Below are 24,376 nucleotides of genomic sequence, written 5' to 3' on the forward strand. Positions count from 1 at the left end.
CTGCTGCTGTTTTCTGGTCTGCTCGTCGGCGTCTGCTCTCCTCATCGGCGTCTGCGACTGCGCTAGTCCTGCTGCTGTTTTCTGCTCTGCGCCTTGGCAACTGCGCTGGCCCTGATTCTGTTTTCTGCACTGCTCATTGGCGTCGGCGACTGCGCTGATCCTGCTGCTGTTTTCTGCTCTGCTCGTAGGCGTCGGCGACTGCGCTGGTCCTGCTGTTGTTTTCTGCACTGCTCATCGGCGTCGGCGACTGCGTTGATCCTGCTGCTGTTTTCTGCTCTGCTCGTAGGCGTCAGCGAATGCGCTGGTCCTGCTGCTGATTTCTGCACTGCTCAGAGGCGTCGGCGACTGCGCTGATCCTGCTGCTGTTATCTGCTCTGCTTGTCGGCGTCGCCAACTGCGCTGGTCTTGCTGCTGTTTTCTGCTCTGCTCGTCGGTGACTGCGCTGGTCCTGCTGCTGTTTTCTGCACTGCTCATCGGCGTCGGTGACTGCGTTGATCCTGCTGCTGTTTTCTGCTCTGCTCGTTGGCGTCTGCGACTGCGCAACTCCTACTGCTTTTTTTTTTGCTCTACTCGTCGGCGTCAGCAACTGCGCTTATCCTGCTTCTGTTTTCTGCTCTGCTCGTCGGCGTCTGCGACTGCGCATCTCCTGCTGCTGTTTTTTGCTCTGCTCGTCGGCGTCGGCGACTGCGCTGATCCTGCTTTTTTTTCTGCTCTGCTCATCGGCGTCAGCGACTGGGCTGATCCTGCTGCTGTTTTCTGCTCTTCTCATCTGCGTCAGCAAATGCGCTGATCCTGCTGCTGTTTCATGCTCTGCTCGTCGCGGTCGGCGGCTGCGCTGGTCCTGCTGTTGTTTTAAGCTCTGATCGCCGGCGTTGGCGACTGCGCTGGTCCTGCTGCTGTTTTCTTCTCTGCTCGTCGGCGTCTGCTCTGCTCGTCGGCGTCTGCGCTGGTCCTGCTGTTTTTTTCTGCACTGTTTATCAGCGTCTGCGACTGCGCTGGTCCTGCTGCTGTTTTCTGCTCTGCTCGTCGGCGACTGCGCTGGTCCTGCAGGTGTTTTCTGCACTGCTCATCGGCGTCGGCGACTGCGCTGGTCCTGCTGGTGTTTTCGCCTCTGCTCGTCGGCGTCTGCTCTGCTCATCGTCGTCTGCGACTGCGCTGGTCCTGCTGCTGTTTTCTGCTCTGCTTGTCGGCGACTGCGCTGGTCCTGCTGCTGTTTTCTGCACTGCTCATCAGCGTCAGCGACTGCGCTGATCCTGCTGCTGTTTTCTTCTCTGCTCGTAGGCGTCGCCGACTGCGCTGGTCCTGCTGCTGTTTGCTGCACTGCTCATCGGCGTCTGCGACTGCGTTGATCCTGCTGCTGTTTTCTGCTCTGCTCGTAGGCGTAGGCGTCGGCGACTGCACTGGTCCTGCTGCTGTTTTCGGCCCTGCCCATCGGCGTCGGCGACTGCGCTGATCCTGCTGCTGTTTTTTGCTCTGCTCGTAGTCGTCGCCGACTGCGCTGGTCCTGCTGCTGTTTTCTGCTCTGCTCGTCGGCGACTGCGTTGATCCTGCTGCTTTTTTCTGCTCTGCTCGTCGGCGACTGCGCTGGTCCTGCTGCTGTTTTCTGCACTGCTCATCGGCGTCGGTGACTGCGATGATCCTGCTGCTGTTTTCTGCTCTGCTCGTAGGCGTCTTCGACTGCGCTGGTCCAGCTGCTGTTTTCTGCTCTGCTCGTAGGCGTCGGCGACTGCGCTGGTCCTGCTGCTGTTTTCTGCACTGCTCATCGGCGTCGGCGACTGCGCTGATCCTGCTGCTGTTTTCTGCTCTGCTCGTCGGCGACTGCGCTGGACCTGCTGCTGTTTACTGCACTGCTCATCGGCGTCGGCGACTGCGTTGATCCTGCTGCTTTTTTCTGCTCTGCTCGTTGGCGTGTGCGACTGCGCATCTCCTGCCGATTTTTTCTGCTCTGCTCGTCGGCGTCTGCGACCGCGCTGATGCTGCTGCTGTTTTCTGCTCTGCTCGTCGGCGTCTGCGACTGCGCTTGTCCTGCTGCTGTTTTCTGCTCTGCTCATCGGCGTCGGCTACTGCGCTGATCCTGCTGCTGTTTTCTGCTCTGCTCGTCTGCGTCAGCGAATGTGCTGATCTTGCTGCTGTTTCCTGCTCTGCTCGTCGCCGTCGGCGACTGCGCTGGTCCTGCTGTTGTTTTCTGCTCTGATCGTCGGCGTCAGCGACTGCGCTGGTCCTGCTGCTGTTTTCTTCTCTGCTCTTCGGCGTCTGCTCTGCTCGTCGGTGTCTGCGCTGGTCCTGCTGGTGTTTTCTGCACTGCTCATCGGAGTCGGCGACTGTGCACATCCTGCTGCTGTTTTCTGCTCTGCTCGTCGGCGTCTGCGACTGCGCTGGTCCTGCTGCTGTTTTCTGCTCTGCTCGTCGGCGACTGCGCTGGTCCTGCTGCTGTTTTCTGCACTGCTCATCTGCATCGGCGACTGTGCTGATCCTGCTGCTGTTTTCTGCTCTGCTCGTAGGCGTCGGCGACTGCGCTGGTCCTGCTGCTGTTTTCTGCACTGCTCGTTGGCGTCTGCGACTGCACATCTCCTGCTGCTTTTTTCTGCTCTGCTCGTCGGCGTCAGCGACTGCGCTGATCCTGCAGCTGTTTTCTGCTCTGCTCGTCGGCGTCTCTGACTGCGCATCTCCTGTTGCTGTTTTTTGCTCTGCTCGTCGGCGTCGGCGACTGTGCTGATCCTGCTGCTGTTTTCTGCTCTGCTCGTCTGCGTCAGCGAATGCGCTGATCCTGCTGCTTTTTTCTTCTCTGCTCGTCGGCGTCTGATCTGGTCCTGCTGTTGTTTTCGCCTCTGCTCGTCGGCGTCTGCTCTGCTCATCGGCGTCTGCGACTGCGCTGGTCCTGCAGCTGTTTTCTGCTCTGCTCGTAGGCGTCGGCGACTGCGCTGGTCCTATTGTTGTTTTCTGCACTGCTCATCGGCGTCGGCGACTGCGTTGATCCTGCTGCTGTTTTCTGCTCTGCTCGTAGGCGTCGGCGACTGCGCTGGTCCTGCTGCTGATTTCTGCACTGCTCATCGGCGTCGGCGACTGCGTTGATCCTGCTGCTGTTTTCTGCTCTGCTCGTTGGCGTCCGCGACTGCGCAACTTCTACTGCTTTTTTTGCTCTACTCGTCGGCGTCAGCGACTGCGCTGATCCTGCTGCTGTTTTCTGCTGTGCTCGTCGGCGTCTGAGACTGCGCATCTCCTGCTGCTGTTTTCTGCTCTGCTCGTCGGCGACTGCGCTGGTCCTACTGCTGTTTTCTGCACTGCTCATCAGCGTCGGCGACTGCGCTGGTCCTGCTGCTGTTTTCTGCACTGCTCATCAGCGTCAGCGTCTGCGCTGATCCTGCTGCTGTTTTCTGCTCTGCTCGTAGGCGTTGCCGACTGCGCTGGTCCTGCTGCTGTTTTCTGCACTGCTCATCGGCGTCTGCGACTGCGTTGATCCTGCTGCTGTTTTCTGCTCTGCTCGTAGGCGTAGGCGTCGGCGACTGCGCTGGTTCTGCTGCTGTTTTCTGCACTGCTCATCGGCGTCTGCGACTGCGCTGATCCTGCTGCTGTTTTCTGCTCTGCTCGTAGGCGTCGCCAACTGCGCTGGTCCTGCTGCTGTTTTCTGCTCTGCTCGTCGGCGACTGCGTTGATCCTGCTGCTGTTTTCTGCTCTGCTCGTCGGCGACTGCGCTGGTCCTGCTGCTGTTTTCTGCACTGCTCATAGGCGTCTGTGACTGCGTTGATCCTGCTGCTGTTTTCTGCTCTGCTCGTAGGCGTCGGCGACTGCGCTGGTCCTGCTGCTGTTTTCTGCACTGCTCATCGGCGTCGGCGGCTGCGCTGGTCCTGCTGCTTTTTTCTGCTCTGCTCGACGGCGACTGTGCTGGTCCTGCTGCTGTTTTCTTCACTGCTCGAAGGCGTCGGCGACTGCGCTGGTCCTGCTGCTGTTTTCTGCACTGCTCATTGGCGTCGGCGACTGTGCTGATCCTGCTGCTGTTTTCTGCTCTGCTCGTAGGCGTCGGCGACTGCGCTGGTCCTGCTGCTGTTTTCTGCACTGCTCATCGGCGTCGGCGACTGCGCTGATCCTGCTTCTGTTCTCTGCTCTGCTCGTCGGCGACTGCGCTGGACCTGCTGCTGTTTTCTGCACTGCTCATCGGCGTTGGCGACAGCGTTGATCCTGCTGCTGTTTTCTGCTCTGCTCGTTGGCGTCTTCGACTGCGCATCTCCTGCCGCTTTTTTCTGCTCTGCTCGTCGGCGTCAGCGACAACGCTGATCCTGCTGCTGTTTTCTGCTCTGCTTGTCGGCGTCTGCTCTGCTCATCGGCGTCTGCGACTGCGCTGGTCCTGCTGGTGTTTTCTGCACTGCTCATCGGCGTCGGTGACTGTGCACATCCTGCTGCTGTTTTCTGCTCTGCTCGTCGGCGTCTGCGACTGCGCTGGTCCTGCTGCTGTTTTCTGCTCTGCTCGTCGGCGACTGCGCTGGTCCTGCTGCTGTTTTCTGCACTGCTCATCGGCATCGGCGACTGTGCTGATCCTGCTGCTGTTTTCTGCTCTGCTCGTAGGCGTCGGCGACTGCGCTGGTCCTGCTGCTGTTTTCTGCACTGCTCATCGGCGTCGGCGACTGCGCTGATCCTGCTGCTGTTTTCTGCTCTGCTCGTCGACGACTGTGCTGGACCTGCTGCTGTTTTCTGCACTGCTCGTTGGCATCTGCGACTGCACATCTCCTGCTGCTTTTTTCTGCTCTGCTCGTCGGCGTCAGCGACTGCGCTGATCCTGCAGCTGTTTTCTGCTCTGCTCGTCGGCGTCTCTGACTGCGCATCTCCTTCTGCTGTTTTTTGCTCTGCTCGTCGGCATCGGCGACTGTGCTGATCCTGCTGCTGTTTTCTGCTCTGCTTGTCTGCGTCAGCGAATGCGCTGATCCTGCTGCTGTTTTCTTCTCTGCTCGTCGGCGTCTGATCTGGTCCTGCTGTTTTTTTCGCCTCTGCTCGTCGGCGTCTGCTCTGCTCATCGGCGTCTGCGACTGCGCTGGTCCTGCTGCTGTTTTCTGCTCTGCTCGTTGGCGACTGCGCTGGTCCTGCTGCTGTTTTCTGCACTGCTCATCGGCGTCGGCGACTGCGCTGATCCTGCTGCTGTTTTCTGCTCTGCTCGTAGGCGTCGGCGACTGCGCTGGTCCTATTGTTGTTTTCTGCACTGCTCATCGGCGTCGGCGACTGCGTTGATCCTGCTGCTGTTTTCTGCTCTGCTCGTAGGCGTCGGCGACTGCGCTGGTCCTGCTGCTGATTTCTGCACTGCTCATCGGCGTCGGCGACTGCGTTGATCCTGCTGCTGTTTTCTGCTCTGCTCGTTGGAGTCCGCGACTGCGCAACTTCTACTGCTTTTTTTTGCTCTACTCGTCGGCGTCGGCGACTGTGCTGATCCTGCTGCTATTTTCTGCTCTGCTCGTAGGCGTCGGCGACTGCGCTGGTCCTTCTGCTGTTTTCTGCACTGCTAATCGGCGTCGGCGACTGCGCTGATCCTGCTGCTGTTTTCTGCTCTGCTCGTCGGCGACTGCACTGGTCATGATGCTGTTTTCGGCACTGCTCATTGGCGTCGGCGACTGCGTTGATCCTGCTGCTGTTTTCTGCTCTGCTCGTTGGCGTCTGGGACTGCGCATCTCCTGCTGCTGTTTTTTGCTCTGCTCGTCGGCGTCGGCGACTGCGCTGATCCTGCTTTTTTTTCTGCTCTGCTCATCGGCGTCAGCGACTGGGCTGATCCTGCTGCTGTTTTCTGCTCTGCTCATCTGCGTCAGCAAATGCGCTGATCCTGCTGCTGTTTCCTGCTCTGCTCGTCGCGGTCGGCGGCTGCGCCGGACCTGCTGTTGTTTTCTGCTCTGATCGCCGGCGTCGGCGACTACGCTGGTCCTGCTGCTGTTTTCATCTCTTCTCGTCGGCGTCTGCTCTGCTCATCGGTGTCTGCGCTGGTCCTGCTGGTGTTTTCTGCACTGTTTATCGGCGTCTGCGACTGCGCTGGTCCTGCTGCTGATTTCTGCTCTGCTCGTCGGCGACTGCGCTGGTCCTGCTGCTGTTTTCTGCACTGCTCATCGGCGTCGGCGACTGCGCTGGTCCTGCTGTTGTTTTCGCCTCTGTTTGTCGGCGTCTGCTCTGCTCATCGGCGTCTGCGACTGCGCTGGTCCTGCTGCTGTTTTCTGCTCTGCTCGTCGGCGACTGCGCTGGTCCTGCTGCTGTTTTCTGCACTGCTCATCAGCGTCGGCGACTGCGCTGATCCTGCTGCTGTTTTCTGCTCTGCTCGTCGGCGACTGCGCTGGTCCTACTGGTGTTTTCTGCTCTGATCGCCGGCGTCGGCGACTACGCTGGTCCTGCTGCTGTTTTCTTCTCTGCTCGTCGGCGTCTGCTCTGCTCGTTGGCGTCTGCGCTGGTCCTGCTGGTGTTTTCTGCACTGTTTATCGGCGTCTGCGACTGCGCTGGTCCTGCTGCTGTTTTCTGCTCTGCTCGTCGGCGACTGCGCTGGTCCTACTGGTGTTTTCTGCACTGCTCATCGGCGTCGGCGACTGCGCTGGTCCTGCTTTTGTTTTCGCCTCTGATCGTCGGCGTCTGCTCTGCTCATCGTCGTCTGCGACTGCGCTGGTCCTGCTGCTGTTTTCTGCTCTGCTCGTCGGCGACTGTGCTGGTCCTGTTGCTGTTTTCTGCACTGCTCATCAGCGTCGGCGACTGGGCTGATCCTGCTGCTGTTTTCTGCTCTGCTCATCGGCGTCGGCGACTGCGCTGGACCTGCTGCTGTTTTCTGCACTGCTCATCAGCGTCGGCGACTGCGCTGGTCCTGCTGCTGTTTTCTGCACTGCTCATCAGCGTCAGCGACTGCACTGATCCTGCTGCTGTTTTCTGCTCTGCTCGTAGGCGTTGCCGGCTGCGTTGGTCCTGCTGCTGTTTTCTGCACTGCTCATCGGCGTCTGCGACTGCGTTGATCCTGCTGCTGTTTTCTGCTCTGCTCGTAGGCGTAGGCGTCGGCGACTGCGCTGGTTCTGCTGCTGTTTTCTGCACTGCTCATCGGCGTCTGCGACTGCGCTGATCCTGCTGCTGTTTTCTGCTCTGCTCGTAGGCGTCGCCAACTGCGCTGGTCCTGCTGCTGTTTTCTGCTCTGCTCGCCGGCGACTGCGTTGATCCTGCTGCTGTTTTCTGCTCTGCTCGTCGGCGACTGCGCTGGTCCTGCTGCTGTTTTCTTCACTGCTCATCGGCGTCTGTGACTGCGTTGATCCTGCTGCTGTTTTCTGCTCTGCTCGTAGGCGTCGGCGACTGCGCTGGTCCTGCTGCTGTTTTCTGCACTGCTCATCGGCGTCGGCGGCTGCGCTGGTCCTGCTGCTTTTTTCTGCTCTGCTCGTCGGCGACTGTGCTGGTCCTGCTGCTGTTTTCTGCACTGCTCGAAGGCGTCGGCGACTGCGCTGGTCCTGCTGCTGTTTTCTGCACTGCTCATCGGCGTCGGCGACTGCGCTGATCCTGCTTCTGTTTTCTGCTCTGCTAGTCGGCGACTGCGCTGGACCTGCTGCTGTTTTCTGCACTGCTCATCGGCGTTGGCGACAGCGTTGATCCTGCTGCTGTTTTCTGCTCTGCTCGTTGGCGTCTTCGACTGCACATCTCCTGCCGCTTTTTTCTGCTCTGCTCGTCGGCGTCAGCGACTACGCTGATCCTGCTGCTGTTTTCTGCTCTGCGCCTTGGCAACTGCGCTGGCCCTGCTGCTGTTTTCTGCACTGCTCATTGGCGTCGGCGACTGCGCTGATCCTGCTGCTGTTTTCTGCTCTGCTCGTAGGCGTCGGCGACTGCGCTGGTCCTGCTGCTGATTTCTGCACTGCTCAGAGGCGTCGGCGACTGCGCTGGTCCTGCTGCTGATTTCTGCACTGCTCAGAGGCGTCGGCGACTGCGCTGATCCTGCTGCTGTTATCTGCTCTGCTTGTCGGCGTCGCCAACTGCGCTGGTCTTGCTGCTGTTTTCTGCTCTGCTCGTCGGTGACTGCGCTGGTCCTGCTGCTGTTTTCTGCACTGCTCATCGGCGTCGGTGACTGCGTTGATCCTGCTGCTGTTTTCTGCTCTGCTCGTTGGCGTCTGCGACTGCGCAACTCCTACTGCTTTTTTTTTTTGCTCTACTCGTCGGCGTCTGCGACTGCGCATCTCCTTCTGCTGTTTTTTGCTCTGCTCGTCGGCGTCGGCGACTGCGCTGATCCTGCTTTTTTTTCTGCTCTGCTCAGCGGCGTCAGCGACTGGGCTGATCCTGCTGCTGTTTTCTGCTCTGCTCATCTGCGTCAGCAAATGCGCTGATCCTGCTGCTGTTTCATGCTCTGCTCGTCGCGGTCGGCGGCTGCGCTGGTCCTGCTGTTGTTTTCTGCTCTGATCGCCGGCGTTGGCGACTGCGCTGGTCCTGCTGCTGTTTTCTTCTCTGCTCATCGGCGTCTGCTCTGCTCGTCGGCGTTTGCGCTGGTCCTGCTGTTTTTTTCTGCACTGTTTATCGGCGTCTGCTACTGCGCTGGTCCTGCTGCTGTTTTCTGCTCTGCTCGTCGGCGACTGCGCTTGTCCTGCTGGTGTTTTCTGCACTGCTCATCGGCGTCGGCGACTGCGCTGGTCCTGCTGTTGTTTTCGCCTCTGCTCGTCGGCGTCTGCTCTGCTCATCGTCGTCTGCGACTGCGCTGGTCCTGCTGCTGTTTTCTGCACTGCTCATCAGCGTCAGCGACTGCGCTGATCCTGCTGCTGTTTTCTGCTCTGCTCGTAGGCGTCGCCGACTGCGCTGGTCCTGCTGCTGTTTGCTGCACTGCTCATCGGCGTCTGTGACTGCGTTGATCCTGCTGCTGTTTTCTGCTCTGCTCGTAGGCGTAGGCGTCGGCGACTGCACTGGTCCTGCTGCTGTTTTCTGCACTGCTCATCGGCGTCGGCAACTGCGCTGATCCTGCTGCTGTTTTTTGCTCTGCTCGTAGGCGTCGCCGACTGCGCTGGTCCTGCTGCTGTTTTCTGCTCTGCTCGTCGGCGACTGCGTTGATCCTGCTGCTGTTTTCTGCTCTGCTCGTCGGCGACTGCGCTGGTCCTGCTGCTGTTTTCTGCACTGCTCATCGGCGTCGGTGACTGCGATGATCCTGCTGCTGTTTTCTGCTCTGCTCGTAGGCGTCTTCGACTGCGCTGGTCCAGCTGCTGTTTTCTGCACTGCTCATCGGCGTCGGCGGCTGTGCTGGTCCTGCTGCTTTTTTCTGCTCTGCTCGTCGGCGACTGCGCTGGTCCTGCTGCTGTTTTCTGCTCTGATCGCCTGCGTCGGCGACTGCGCTGGTCCTGCTGCTGTTTTCTTCTCTGCTCGTCGGCGTCTGCTCTGCTCGTTGGCGTCTGCGCTGGTCCTGCTGGTGTTTTCTGCACTGTTTATCGGCGTCTGCGACTGCGCTGGTCCTGCTAATGTTTTCTGCTCTGCTCGTCGGCGACTGCGCTGGTCCTGCTGGTGTTTTCTGCACTGCTCATCGGCGTCGGCGACTGCGCTGGTCCTGCTGTTGATTTCGCCTCTGCTCGTCGGCGTCTGCTCTGCTCATCGTCGTCTGCGACTGCATTGGTCCTGCTGCTGTTTTCTGCTCTGCTCGTCGGCGACTGCGCTGGTCCTGCTGCTGTTTTCTGCACTGCTCATCAGCGTCGGCGTCTGCGCTGATCCTGCTGCTGTTTTCTGCTCTGCTCGCAGGCTTCGCCGACTGCGCTGGTCCTGCTGCTGTTTTCTTCACTGCTCATCGGCGTCTGCGACTGCGTTGATCCTGCTGCTGTTTTCTGCTCTGCTCGTAGGCGTAGGCGTCGGCGACTGCACTGGTCCTGCTGCTGTTTTCTGCACTGCTCATCGGCGTCGGCGACTGCGCTGATCCTGCTGCTGTTTTCTACTCTGCTCGTAGGCGTCGCTGACTGCGCTGGTCCTGCTGCTGTTTTCTGCTCTGCTCGTCAGCTACTGCGCTGGTCCTGCTGCTGTTTTCTGCACTGCTCATTGGCGTCGGTGACTGCGTTGATCCTGCTGCTGTTTTCTGCACTGCTCATCGGCGTCGGCGGCTGGGCTGTTCCTGCTGCTTTTTTCTGCTTTGCTCGTCGGCGACTGTGCTGGCCCTGCTGCTGTTTTCTGCACTGCTCGTCGCGGTCGGCGGCTGCGCTGGTCCTGCTGTTGTTTTCTGCTCTGATCGCCGGCGTCGGCGGCTGCGCTGGTCCTGCTGTTGTTTTCTGCTCTGATCGCCGGCGTCGGCGACTGCGCTGGTCCTGCTGCTGTTTTCTTCTCTGCTCGTAGGCGTCGGCGACTGCGCTGGTCCTGCTGATGTTTTCTGCACTGCTCATCGGCGTCGGCAACTGCGCTGGTCCTGCTGCTTTTTTCTGCTCTGCTCGTCGGCGACTGTGCTGGTCCTGCTGCTGTTTTCTGCACTGCTCGTAGGCGTCGGCGACTTCGCTGGTCCTGCCGCTGTTTTCTGCACTGCTCATCGGCGTCGGCGACTGTGCTGATCCTGCTGCAGTTTTCTGCTCTGCTCGTAGGCGAAGGGTACTGCGCTGGTCCTGCTGCTGTTTTCTGCACTGCTCATCGGCGTCGGCGACTGTGCTGATCCTGCTTCTGTTTTCTGCTCTGCTCGTTGGCGTCTGCGCTGGACCTGCTGCTGTTTTCTGCACTGCTCATCGGCGTTGGCGACAGCGTTGATCCTGCTGCTGTTTTCTGCTCTGCTCGTTGGCATCTTCGACTGTGCATCTCCTGCTGCTTTTTTCTGCTCTGCTCGTCGGCGTCAGCGACTACACTGATCCTGCTGCTGTTTTCTGCTCTGCTCGCCGGCGTCTGCTCTGCTCGCCGGCGTCTGCTCTGCTCATCGGCGTCTGCAACTGCGCTGGTCCTGCTGCTGTTTTCTGCTCTGTGCCTTGGCGACTGCGCTGGCCCTGCTGCTGTTTTCTGCACTGCTCATTGGCGTTGGCGACTGCGCTGATCCTGCTGCTGTTTTCTGCTCTGCTCGTAGGCGTCGGCGACTGCGCTGGTCCTGCTGTTGTTTTCTGCACTGCTCATCGGTGTCGGCGACTGCGTTGATCCTGCTGCTGTTTTCTGCTCTGCTCGTAGGCGTCGGCGACTGCGCTGGTCCTGCTGCTGATTTCTGCACTGCTCATCGGCGTCGGCGACTGCGCTGATCCTGCTGCTGTTTTCTACTCTGCTTGTCGGCGTCGACAACTGCGCTGGTCCTGCTGCTGTTTTCTGCTCTGCTCGTCGGTGACTGCGCTGGTCCTGCTGCTGTTTTCTGCACTGCTCATCGGCGTCGGCGACTGCGTTGTTCCTGCTGCTGTTTTCTGCTCTGCTCGTTGGCGTCTGCGACTGCGCAACTCCTACAGTTTTTTTTTGCTCTACTCGTCGGCGTCAGCGACTGCTCTGATCCTGCTGCTGTTTTCTGCTCTGCTCGTCGGCGTCTGCGACTGCGCATCTCCTGCTGCTGTTTTTTGCTCTGCTCGTCGGCGTCGGCGACTGCGCTGATCCTGCTTTTTTTTCTGCTCTGCTCATCGGCGTCAGCGACTGGGCTGATCCTGCTGCTGTTTTCTGCTCTGCTCATCTGCGTCAGCAAATGCGCTGGTCCTGCTGCTGTTTTCTGCTCTGCTCGTCGGCGACTGCGCTGGTCCTGCTGGTGTTTTCTGCACTGCTCATCGGCGTCGGCGACTGCGCTGGTCCTGCTGTTGTTTTCGCCTCTGCTCGTCGGCGTCTGCTCTGCTCATCGTCGTTTGCGACTGCGCTGGTCCTGCTGCTGTTTTCTGCTCTGCTCGTCGGCGACTGCGCTTGTCCTGCTGCTGTTTTCTGCACTGCTCATCAGCGTCAGCGACTGCGCTGATCCTGCTGCTGTTTTCTGCTCTGATCGTAGGCGTCGCCGACTGCGCTGGTCCTGCTGCTGTTTGCTGCACTGCTCATCGGCGTCTGCGACTGCGTTGATCCTGCTGCTGTTTTCTGCTCTGCTCGTAGGCGTAGGCGTCGGCGACTGCACTGGTCCTGCTGCTGTTTTCTGCACTGCTCATTGGCGTCGGCTTCTGCGCTGATCCTGCTGCTGTTTTCTGCTCTGCTCGTAGGCGTCGCCGACTGCGCTGGTCCTGCTGCTGTTTTCTGCTCTGCTCGTCGGCGACTGCGTTGATCCTGCTGCTGTTTTCTGCTCTGCTCGTCGGCGACTGCGCTGGTCCTGCTGCTGTTTTCTGCACTGCTCATCGGCGTCGGTGACTGCGTTGATCCTGCTGCTGTTTTCTGCTCTGCTCGTAGGCATCGGCGACTGCGCTGGTCCTGCTGCTGTTTTCTGCACTGCTCATCGGCGTCGGCGGCTGCGCTGGTCCTGCTGCTTTTTTCTGCTCTGCTCATCGGCGACTGTGCTGGTCCTGCTGCTGTTTTCTGCACTGCTCGTAGGCGTCGGCGACTGCGCTGGTCCTGCTGCTGTTTTCTGCACTGCTCGTCGCGGTCGGCGGCTGCGCTGGTCCTGCTGTTGTTTTCTGCTCTGATCGCCGGCGTCGGCGACTGCGCTGGTCCTGCTGCTGTTTTCTTCTCTGCTCGTCGGCGTCTGCTCTGCTCGTTGGCGTCTGCGCTGGTCCTACTGGTGTTTTCTGCACTGTTTATCGGCGTCTGCGACTGCGCTGGTCCTGCTGCTGTTTTCTGCTCTGCTCGTCGGCGACTGCGCTGGTCCTGCTGGTGTTTTCTGCACTGCTCATCGGCGTCGGCGACTGCGCTGGTCCTGCTGTTGATTTCGCCTCTGCTCGTCGGCGTCTGCTCTGCTCATCGACGTCTGCAACTGCACTGGTCCTGCTGCTGTTTTCTGCTCTGCTCGTCGGCGACTGCGCTGGTCCTGCTGCTTTTTTCTGCACTGCTCATCAGCGTCGGCGACTGCGCTGATCCTGCTGCTGTTTTCTGCTCTGCTCGTAGGCGTCGCCGACTGCGCTGGTCCTGCTGCTGTTTTCTTCACTGCTCATCAGCGTCTGCGACTGCGTTGATCCTGCTGCTGTTTTCTCCTCTGCTTGTAGGCGTAGGCGTCGGCGACTGCACTGGTCCTGCTGCTGTTTTCTGCACTGCTCATCGGCGTCGGCGACTGCGCTGATCCTGCTGCTGTTTTCTGCTCTGCTCGTAGGCGTCGCCGACTGCGCTGGTCCTGCTGCTGTTTTCTGCTCTGCTCGTCGGCGACTGCGTTGATCCTGCTGCTGTTTTCTGCTCCACTCGTCGGCGACTGCGCTGGTCCTGCTGCTGTTTTCTGCACTGCTCATCGGCGTCGGTGACTGCGTTGATCCTGAAGCTATTTTCTGCTCTGCTCGTAGGCTTCGGCGACTGCGCTGGTCCTGCTGCTGTTTTCTTCTCTGCTCGTCGGCGTCTGCTCTGCTCGTCGGCGTTTGCGCTGGTCCTGCTGGTGTTTTCTGCACTGTTTATCGGCGTCTGCGACTGCGCTGGTCCTGCTGCTGTTTTCTGCTCTGCTCGTCGGCGACTGTGCTGGTCCTGCTGCTGTTTTCTGCACTGCTCGTAGGCGTCGGCGACTGCGCTGGTCCTGCTTCTGTTTTCTGCACTGCTCGTCGCGGTCGGGGGCTGCTTTGGTCCTGCTGTTGTTTTCTGCTCTGATCGCCGGCGTCGGCGACTGCGCTGGTCCTGCTGCTGTTTTCTTCTCTGCTCGTCGGCGTCTGCTCTGCTCGTCGGCGTCTGCGCTGGTCCTGCTGGTGTTTTCTGCACTGTTTATCGGCGTCTGCGACTGCGCTGGTCCTGCTGCTGTTTTCTGCTCTGCTCGTCGGCGACTGCGCTGGTCCTGCTGGTGTTTTCTGCACTGCTCATCGGCGTCGGCGACTGCGCTGGTCCTGCTGTTGTTTTCGCCTCTGCTCGTCGGCGTCTGCTCTGCTCATCGTCGTCTGCGACTGCGCTGGTCCTGCTGCTGTTTTCTGCTCTGCTCGTCGGCGACTGCGCTGTTCCTGCTGCTGTTTTCTGCACTGCTCATCAGCGTCAGCGCTGATCCTGCTGCTGTTTTCTGCTCTGCTCGTAGGCGTCGCCGACTGCGCTGGTCCTGCTGCTGTTTTCTTCACTGCTCATCGGCGTCTGCGACTGCGTTGATCCTGCTGCTGTTTTCTGCTCTGCTCGTAGGCTTAGGCGTCGGCGACTGCGCTGGTCCTGCTGCTGTTTTCTGCTATGCTCGTCGGCAACTGCGTTGATCCTGCTGCTGTTTTCTGCTCTGCTCGTCGGCGACTGCGCTGGTCCTGCTGCTGTTTTCTGCACTGCTCATCGGCGACGGCGGCTGCGCTGGTCCTGCTGCTTTTTTCTGCTCTGCTCGTCGGCGTCGGCGACTGCGCTGGTCCTGCTGTTGTTTTCTGCACTGCTCATCGGTGTCGGCGACTGTGCTGATCCTGCTGCTGTTTTCTGCTCTGCTCGTAGGTGTCGGCGACTGCGCTGGTCCTGCTGCTGTTTTCTGCACTGCTCATCGGCGTCGGCGACTGCGCTGATCCTGCTTCTGTTTTCTGCTCTGCTCGTCGGCGACTGCGCTGGACCTGCTGCTGTTTTCTGCACTGCTCATCGGCGTTGGCGACAGCGTTGATCCTGCTGCTGTTTTCTGCTCTGCTCGTTGGCGTCTTCGACTGCGCATCTCCTGCCGCTTTTTTCTGCTCTGCTCATCGGCGTCAGTGACTGCGCTGATCCTGCTGCTGTTTTCTGCTCTGCTCGTCGGCGTCTGCGACTGAGCATCTCTTGCTGCTGTTTTTTGCTCTGCTCGTCGGCGTCGGCAACTGCGCTGATCCTGCTGCTGTTTTCTGCTCTGCTCATCGGCGTCAGCGACTGGGCTGATCCTGCTGCTGTTTTCTGCTGTGCTCGTCTGCGTCAGCGAATGTGCTGATCCTGCTGCGTTTTCCTGCTCTGCTCGTCGCCGTCGGCGACTTCACTGGTCCTGCTGTTGTTTTCTGCTCTGATCGCCGGCGTCAGCGACTGCGCTGGTCCTGCTGCTTTTTTCTTCTCTGCTCGTCGGCGTCTGCGCTGTCCTGCTGCTGTTTTCTGCTCTGCTCGTCGTCGACTGCGCTGGTCCTGCTGTTGTTTTCGCCTCTGCTCGTCGGTGTCTGCTCTGCTCATCGGCGTCTGTGACTGCGCTGGTCCTGCTGCTGTTTTCTGCTCTGCTCATTGGCGTCTGCGACTGCGCATCTCCTGCTGCTTTTTTCAGCTCTGCTCGTCGGCGTCAGCGACTGCGCTGACCCTGCTGCTGTTTTCTGCTCTGATCGTCTGCGACTGCGCATCTCCTGCTGCTGTTTTTTGCTCTGCTCGTCGGAGTCAGCGACTGCGCTTATCCTGGCACTGTTTTTTGCTCTGCTCGTCGGCGACTGCGCTTGTCCTACTGCTGTTTTCTGCTCTGCTCATCGGCCTCGGCTACTGCGCTGGTCCTGCTGCTGTTTTCTGCACTGCTCATCGGCGTCGGTTACTGCGTTGATCCTGCTGCTGTTTTCTGCTCTGCTCGTAGGCGTCGGCGACTGCGCTGGTCCTGCTGCTGTTTTCTGCACTGCTCATCGGCGTCGGCGGCTGCACTGGTCCTGCTGCTTTTTTCTGCTCTGCTCGTCGGCGACTGTGCTGGTCCTGCTGCTGTTTTCTGCACTGCTCGTAGGCGTCGGCGACTGCGCTGGTCCTGCTTCTGTTTTCTGCACTGCTCGTCGCGGTCGGCGGCTGCTTTGGTCCTGCTGTTGTTTTCTGCTCTGATCGCCGGCGTCGGCGACTGCGCTGGTCCTGCTGCTGTTTTCTGCTCTGCTCGTCGGCAACTGCGTTGATCCTGCTGCTGTTTTCTGCTCTGCTCGTCGGCGACTGCGCTGGTCCTGCTGCTGTTTTCTGCACTGCTCATCGGCGACGGCGGCTGCGCTGGTCCTGCTGCTTTTTTCTGCTCTGCTCGTTGGCGACTGTGCTGGTCCTGCTGCTGTTTTCCGCACTGCTCGTAAGCGTCGGCGACTGCGCTGGTCCTGCTGTTGTTTTCTGCACTGCTCATTGGTGTCGGCGACTCTGCTGATCCTGCTGCTGTTTTCTGCTCTGATCGTAGGCGTTGGCGACTGCGCTGGTCCTGCTGCTGTTTTCTGCACTGCTCATCGGTGTCGGCGACTGCGCTGATCCTGCTTATGTTTTCTGCTCTGCTCGTCGGCGACTGCGCTGGACCTGCTGCTGTTTTCTGCACTGCTCATCGGCGTTGGCGACAGCGTTGATCCTGCTGCTGTTTTCTGCTCTGCTCGTTGGCATCTTCGACTGCGCATCTCCTGCCGCTTTTTTCTGCTCTGCTCATCGGCGTCAGCGACTGCGCTGATCCTGCTGCTGTTTTCTGCTCTGCTCGTCGGCGTCTGCGACTGCGCATCTTTTGCTGTTGTTTTTTGCTCTGCTCGTCGGCGTCGGCAACTGCGCTGATCCTGCTGCTGTTTTCTGCTCTGCTCATCGGCGTCAGCGACTGGGCTGATCCTGCTGCTGTTTTCTGCTGTGCTCGTCTGCGTCAGCGAATGTGCTGATCCTGCTGCGTTTTCCTGCTCTGCTCGTCGCCGTCGGCGACTTCACTGGTCCTGCTGTTGTTTTCTGCTCTGATCGCCGGCGTCAGCGACTGCGCTGGTCCTGCTGCTGTTTTCTTCTCTGCACGTCGGCGTCTGCTCTACTCATCGGCGTCTGTGACTGCGCTGGTCCTGCTGCTGTTTTCTGCTCTGCTCATTGGCGTCTGCGACTGCGCATCTCCTGCTGCTTTTTTCTGCTCTGCTCGTCGGCGTCAGCGACTGCGCTGACCCTGCTGCTGTTTTCTGCTCTGATCGTCTGCGACTGCGCATCTCCTGCTGCTATTTTTTGCTCTGCTCGTCGGCGTCAGCGACTGCGCTTATCCTGCTGCTGTTTTCTGCTCTGCTCGTCGGCGTCTGCGACTGCACATCTCCTGCTGCTGTTTTTTGCTCTGCTCGTCAGGGACTGCGCTTGTCCTACTGCTGTTTTCTGCTCTGCTCATCGGCGTCGGCTACTGCGCTGATCCTGCTGCTGTTTTCTGCTCTGCTCGTCTGCGTCAGCGAATGCGCTGATCCTGCTGCTGTTTCCTGCTCTGATCGTCGGCGTCGGCGACTGCGCTGGTCCTGCTGCTGTTTTCTTCTCTGCTCGTCGGCGTCTGCTCTGCTCGTCGGCGTCTGCGACTGCGCTCGTCCTGCTGCTGTTTTCTGCTCTGCTCGTCTGCGACTGCGCTGGTCCTGCTGCTGTTTTCTGCTCTGCTCGTCGGCGACTGCGCTGGTCCTGCTGATGTTTTCTGCGCTGCTCATCGGCGTCGGCGACTGTGCTGATCCTGCTGCTGTTTTCTGCTCTGCTCGTAGGCGTCGGCGACTGCGCTGGTCCTGCTGCTGTTTTCTGCTCTGCTCATCGGCGTCGGCGACTGCGCTGATCCTGCTGCTGTTTTCTGCTCTGCTGGTCGTGACTGCGACTGCGCATCTCCTGCTACTTTTTTCTGCTCTGCTCGTCGGCGTCAGCGACTGCGCTGCTCCTGCAAATGTTTTCTGCTCTGCTCGTCGGCGTCTGCAACTGCGCATCTCCTGCCGCTGTTTTTTGCTCTGCTCGTCGGCGTCGGCGACTGCGATGATCCTGCTGCTGTTTTCTGCTCTGCTTGTCAGCGTCAGCGAATGTGCTGATCCTGCTGCTGTTTCCTGCTCTGCTCGTCGCCGTCGGCGACTTCGCTGGTCCTGCTGTTGTTTTCTGCTGTGATCGCCGGGTCGGCGACAGCGCTGGTCCTGCTGTTGTTTTCTTCTCTGCTCGTCGGCGTCTGCTCTGTTCCTGCTGCTGTTTTCTGCTCTGCTCGTAGGTGTCGGCGACTGCGCTGGTCCTGCTGCTGTTTTCTGCACTGCTCATCGGCGTCGGCGGCTGCACTGGTTCTGCTGCTTTTTTCTGCTCTGCTCGTCGGCGACTGTGCTGGTCCTGCTGCTGTTTTCCGCACTGCTTGTAGGCGTCGGCGACTGCGCTGGTCCTGCTGCTGTTTTCTGCACTGCTCGTCGCGGTCGGCGGCTGCGCTGGTCCTGCTGTTGTTTTCTGCTCTGATTGCCTGCGTCGGCAACTGGGCTGGTCCTGCTGCTGTTTTCTTCTCTGCTCGTCGGCGTCTGCTCTGCTCGTCGGCGTATGCGCTGGTCATGCTGGTGTTTTCTGCACTGTTTATCGGCGTCTGCGACTGCGCTGGTCCTGCTGCTGTTTTCTGCTCTGCTCGTCGGCGACTGCGCTGGTCCTGCTGGTGTTTTCTGCACTGCTCATCGGCGTCGGCGACTGTGCTGGTCCTGCTGTTGTTTTCGCCTCTGCTCGTCGGCGTCTGCTCTGCTCATCGTCGTCTGCGACTGCCCTGGTCCTGCTGCTGTTTTCTGCTCTGCTTGTCGGCGACTGCGCTGTTCCTGCTGCTGTTTTCTGCACTGCTCATCAGCGTCTGCGCTGATCCTGCTGCTGTTTTCTGCTCTGCTCGTAGGCGTCGCCGACTGCGCTGGTCCTGCTGCTGTTTTCTTCACTGCTCATCGGCGTCTGCGACTGCGTTGATCCTGCTGCTGTTTTCTGCTCTGCTCGTAGGCGTAGGCGTCGGCGACTGCGCTGGTCCTGCTGCTGTTTTCTGCACTGCTCATCGGTGTCGGCGACTGCGCTGATCCTGCTGCTGTTTTCTGCTCTGCTCGTAGGCGTCGCCGACTGTGCTGGTCCTGCTGCTGTTTTCTGCTCTGCTCGTCGGCAACTGCGTTGATCCTGCTGCTGTTTTCTGCTCTGCTCGTCGGCGACTGCGCTGGTCCTGCTGCTGTTTTCTGCACTGCTCATCGGCGTCGGCGGCTGCGCTGGTCCTGCTGCTTTTCTCTGCTCTGCTCGTCGGCGTCTGCTCTGCTCGTCGGCGTCTGCACTGGTCCTGCTGGTGTTTTCTGCACTGTTTATCGGCGTCTGCGACTGCGCTGGTCCTGCTGCTGTTTTCTGCTCTGCTCATCGGCGTCGGCGACTGCGCTGGTCCTGCTGTTGTTTTCGCCTCTGTTCGTCGGCGTCTGCTCTGCTCATCGTCGTCTGCGACTGCGCTGGTCCTGCTGCTGTTTTCTGCTTTGCTCGTCGGCGACTGCACTGTTCCTGCTGCTGTTTTCTGCACTGCTCATCAGCGTCTGCGACTGCGCTGATCCTGCTGCTGTTTTCTGCTCTGCTCGTAGGCGTCGCCGACTGCGCTGGTCCTGCTGCTGTTTTCTTCACTGCTCATCGGCGTCTGCGACTGCGTTGATCCTGCTGCTGTTTCTGCTCTGCTCGTAGGCGTAGGCGTCGGCGACTGCGCTGGTCCTGCTGCTGTTTTCTGCACTGCTCGTCGGCGTCTGCGTTGATCCTGCTGCTGTTTTCTGCTCTGCTCGTCGGCGTCGGTGACTGCGTTGATCCTGCTGCTGTTTTCTACTCTGCTTGTAGGCGTCGGCGACTGCGCTGGTCCTGCTGCTGTTTTCTGCACTGCTCATCGGCGTCGGCGGCTGCGCTGGTCCGGCTGCTGTTTTCTGCACTGCTCGTAGGCGTCGGCGACTGCGCTGGTCCTGCTGCTGTTTTCTGCACTGCTCATTGGCGTCGGTGACTGTGCTGATCCTGCTGCTGTTTTCTGCTCTGCTCGTAGGCGTCGGCGACTGCGCTGGTCCTGCTGCTTTTTTCTGCACTGCTCATCGGCATCGGCAACTGCGCTGATCCTGCTTCTGTTTTCTGCTCTGCTCATCGGCGACTGCGCTGGACCTGCTGCTGTTTTCTGCACTGCTCATCGGCGTCTTCGACTGCGCATCTCCTGCCGCTTTTTTCAGCTCTGCACGTCGGCGTCAGCGACTGCGCTGATTCTGCTGCTGTTTTCTGCTCTGCTCGTCGGCGTCTGCGACTGCGCATCTCTTGCTGCTGTTTTTTGCTCTGCTCATCGGCGCCGGCAACTGCGCTGATCCTGCTGCTGTTTTCTGCTCTGCTCATCGGCGTCAGCGACTGGGCTGATCCTGCTGCTGTTTTCTGCTCTGCTCATCAGGCGTCGGCGGCTGCACTGGTTCTGCTGCTTTTTTCTGCTCTGCTCGTCGGCGACTGTGCTGGTCCTGCTGCTGTTTTCCGCACTGCTCGTAGGCGTCGGCGACTGCGCTGGTCCTGCTGCTGTTTTCTGCACTGCTCATCGGCGTCGGCGGCTGGGCTGGTCCTGCTGCTGTTTTCTGCACTGCTCGTAGGCGTCGGCGACTGCGCTGGTCCTGCTGCTGTTTTCTGCACTGCTCATCGGCGTCGGCGGCTGGGCTGGTCCTGCTGCTGTTTTCTGCTCTGCTCGTCGGCGACTGCGCTGGACCTGCTGCTGTTTTCTGCACTGCTCATCGGCGTTGGCGACAGCGTTGATCCTGCTGCTGTTTTCTGCTCTGCTCGTTGGCATCTTCGACTGCGCATCTCCTGCCGCTTTTTTCAGCTCTGCACGTCGGCGTCAGCGACTGCGCTGATTCTGCTGCTGTTTTCTGCTCTGCTCGTCGGCGTCTGCGACTGCGCATCTCTTGCTGCTGTTTTTTGCTCTGCTCATCGGCGTCTGCGACTGCGCTGGTCCTGCTTCTGTTTTCTGCTCTGCTCATTGGCGTCTGCGACTGCGCATCTCCTGCTGCTTTTTTCTGCTCTGCTCGTCGGCGTCAGCGACTGCGCTGACCCTGCTGCTGTTTTCTGCTCTGATCGTCTGCAAATGCGCATCTCCTGCTGCTGTTTTTTGCTCTGCTCGTCGGCGTCAGCGACTGCGCTTATCCTGCTGCTGTGTTTTGCTCTGCTCGTCGGCGACTGCGCTTGTATACTGCTGTTTTCTGCTCTGCTCATCGGCGTCGGCTACTGCGCTGATCCTGCTGCTGTTTTCTGCTCTGCTCGTCTGCGTCAGCGAATGCGCTTATCCTGCTGCTGTTTCCTGCTCTGATCGTCGGCGTCGGCGACTGCGCTGGTCCTGCTGCTGTTTTCTTCTGTGCTCGTCGGTGTCTGCTCTGCTCGTCGGCGTCTGCAACTGCGCATCTCCTGCCGCTGTTTTTTGCTCTGCTCGTCGGCGTCGGCGACTGCGATGATCCTGCTGCTGTTTTCTGCTCTGCTTGTCAGCGTCAGCGAATGTGCTGATCCTGCTGCTGTTTCCTGCTCTGCTCGTCGCCGTCGGCGACTTCGCTGGTCCTGCTGTTGTTTTCTGCTGTGATCGCCGGGTCGGCGACAGCGCTGGTCCTGCTGTTGTTTTCTTCTCTGCTCGTCGGCGTCTGCTCTGTTCCTGCTGCTGTTTTCTGCTCTGCTCGTAGGTGTCGGCGACTGCGCTGGTCCTGCTGCTGTTTTCTGCACTGCTCATCGGCGTCGGCGGCTGCACTGGTTCTGCTGCTTTTTTCTGCTCTGCTCGTCGGCGACTGTGCTGGTCCTGCTGCTGTTTTCCGCACTGCTCGTAGGCGTCGGCGACTGCGCTGGTCCTGCTGCTGTTTTCTGCACTGCTCGTCGCGGTCGGCGGCTGCGCTGGTCCTGCTGTTGTTTTCTGCTCTGATTGCCTGCGTCGGCAACTGGGCTGGTCCTGCTGCTGTTTTCTTCTCTGCTCGTCGGCGTCTGCTCTGCTCGTCGGCGTATGCGCTGGTCATGCTGGTGTTTTCTGCACTGTTTATCGGCGTCTGCGACTGCGCTGGTCCTGCTGCTGTTTTCTGCTCTGCTCGTCGGCGACTGCGCTGGTCCTGCTGGTGTTTTCTGCACTGCTCATCGGCGTCGGCGACTGTGCTGGTCCTGCTGTTGTTTTCGCCTCTGCTCGTCGGCGTCTGCTCTGCTCATCGTCGTCTGCGACTGCCCTGGTCCTGCTGCTGTTTTCTGCTCTGCTTGTCGGCGACTGCGCTGTTCCTGCTGCTGTTTTCTGCACTGCTCATCAGCGTCTGCGCTGATCCTGCTGCTGTTTTCTGCTCTGCTCGTAGGCGTCGCCGACTGCGCTGGTCCTGCTGCTGTTTTCTTCACTGCTCATCGGCGTCTGCGACTGCGTTGATCCTGCTGCTGTTTTCTGCTCTGCTCGTAGGCGTAGGCGTCGGCGACTGCGCTGGTCCTGCTGCTGTTTTCTGCACTGCTCATCGGTGTCGGCGACTGCGCTGATCCTGCTGCTGTTTTCTGCTCTGCTCGTAGGCGTCGCCGACTGTGCTGGTCCTGCTGCTGTTTTCTGCTCTGCTCGTCGGCAACTGCGTTGATCCTGCTGCTGTTTTCTGCTCTGCTCGTCGGCGACTGCGCTGGTCCTGCTGCTGTTTTCTGCACTGCTCATCGGCGTCGGCGGCTGCGCTGGTCCTGCTGCTTTTCTCTGCTCTGCTCGTCGGCGTCTGCTCTGCTCGTCGGCGTCTGCACTGGTCCTGCTGGTGTTTTCTGCACTGTTTATCGGCGTCTGCGACTGCGCTGGTCCTGCTGCTGTTTTCTGCTCTGCTCATCGGCGTCGGCGACTGCGCTGGTCCTGCTGTTGTTTTCGCCTCTGTTCGTCGGCGTCTGCTCTGCTCATCGTCGTCTGCGACTGCGCTGGTCCTGCTGCTGTTTTCTGCTTTGCTCGTCGGCGACTGCACTGTTCCTGCTGCTGTTTTCTGCACTGCTCATCAGCGTCTGCGACTGCGCTGATCCTGCTGCTGTTTTCTGCTCTGCTCGTAGGCGTCGCCGACTGCGCTGGTCCTGCTGCTGTTTTCTTCACTGCTCATCGGCGTCTGCGACTGCGTTGATCCTGCTGCTGTTTCTGCTCTGCTCGTAGGCGTAGGCGTCGGCGACTGCGCTGGTCCTGCTGCTGTTTTCTGCACTGCTCGTCGGCGTCTGCGTTGATCCTGCTGCTGTTTTCTGCTCTGCTCGTCGGCGTCGGTGACTGCGTTGATCCTGCTGCTGTTTTCTACTCTGCTTGTAGGCGTCGGCGACTGCGCTGGTCCTGCTGCTGTTTTCTGCACTGCTCATCGGCGTCGGCGGCTGCGCTGGTCCGGCTGCTGTTTTCTGCACTGCTCGTAGGCGTCGGCGACTGCGCTGGTCCTGCTGCTGTTTTCTGCACTGCTCATTGGCGTCGGTGACTGTGCTGATCCTGCTGCTGTTTTCTGCTCTGCTCGTAGGCGTCGGCGACTGCGCTGGTCCTGCTGCTTTTTTCTGCACTGCTCATCGGCATCGGCAACTGCGCTGATCCTGCTTCTGTTTTCTGCTCTGCTCATCGGCGACTGCGCTGGACCTGCTGCTGTTTTCTGCACTGCTCATCGGCGTCTTCGACTGCGCATCTCCTGCCGCTTTTTTCAGCTCTGCACGTCGGCGTCAGCGACTGCGCTGATTCTGCTGCTGTTTTCTGCTCTGCTCGTCGGCGTCTGCGACTGCGCATCTCTTGCTGCTGTTTTTTGCTCTGCTCATCGGCGCCGGCAACTGCGCTGATCCTGCTGCTGTTTTCTGCTCTGCTCATCGGCGTCAGCGACTGGGCTGATCCTGCTGCTGTTTTCTGCTCTGCTCATCAGGCGTCGGCGGCTGCACTGGTTCTGCTGCTTTTTTCTGCTCTGCTCGTCGGCGACTGTGCTGGTCCTGCTGCTGTTTTCCGCACTGCTCGTAGGCGTCGGCGACTGCGCTGGTCCTGCTGCTGTTTTCTGCACTGCTCATCGGCGTCGGCGGCTGGGCTGGTCCTGCTGCTGTTTTCTGCACTGCTCGTAGGCGTCGGCGACTGCGCTGGTCCTGCTGCTGTTTTCTGCACTGCTCATCGGCGTCGGCGGCTGGGCTGGTCCTGCTGCTGTTTTCTGCTCTGCTCGTCGGCGACTGCGCTGGACCTGCTGCTGTTTTCTGCACTGCTCATCGGCGTTGGCGACAGCGTTGATCCTGCTGCTGTTTTCTGCTCTGCTCGTTGGCATCTTCGACTGCGCATCTCCTGCCGCTTTTTTCAGCTCTGCACGTCGGCGTCAGCGACTGCGCTGATTCTGCTGCTGTTTTCTGCTCTGCTCGTCGGCGTCTGCGACTGCGCATCTCTTGCTGCTGTTTTTTGCTCTGCTCATCGGCGCCGGCAACTGCGCTGATCCTGCTGCTGTTTTCTGCTCTGCTCATCGGCGTCAGCGACTGGGCTGATCCTGCTGCTGTTTTCTGCTGTGCTCGTCTGCGTCAGCGAATGCGCTGATCCTGCTCCTGTTTCCTGCTCTGCTCGTCGCCGTCGGCGACTTCACGGGTCCTGCTGTTGTTTTCTGCTCTGATCGCCGGTGTCAGCGACTGCACTGGTCCTGCTGCTGTTTTCTTCTCTGCTCGTCGGCGTCTGCGCTGGTCCTGCTGCTGTTTTCGCCTCTGCTCGTCGGCGACTGCGCTGTTCCTGCTGTTTTTTTCGCCTCTGCTCGTCGGCGTCTGCTCTGCTCATCGGCGTCTGCGACTGCGCTGGTCCTGCTTCTGTTTTCTGCTCTGCTCATTGGCGTCTGCGACTGCGCATCTCCTGCTGCTTTTTTCTGCTCTGCTCGTCGGCGTCAGCGACTGC

The sequence above is a fragment of the Nothobranchius furzeri genome, chromosome 8 (assembly GCF_043380555.1).
Source record: "Nothobranchius furzeri strain GRZ-AD chromosome 8, NfurGRZ-RIMD1, whole genome shotgun sequence".
NCBI classification, from domain to species: domain Eukaryota; kingdom Metazoa; phylum Chordata; class Actinopteri; order Cyprinodontiformes; family Nothobranchiidae; genus Nothobranchius; species Nothobranchius furzeri.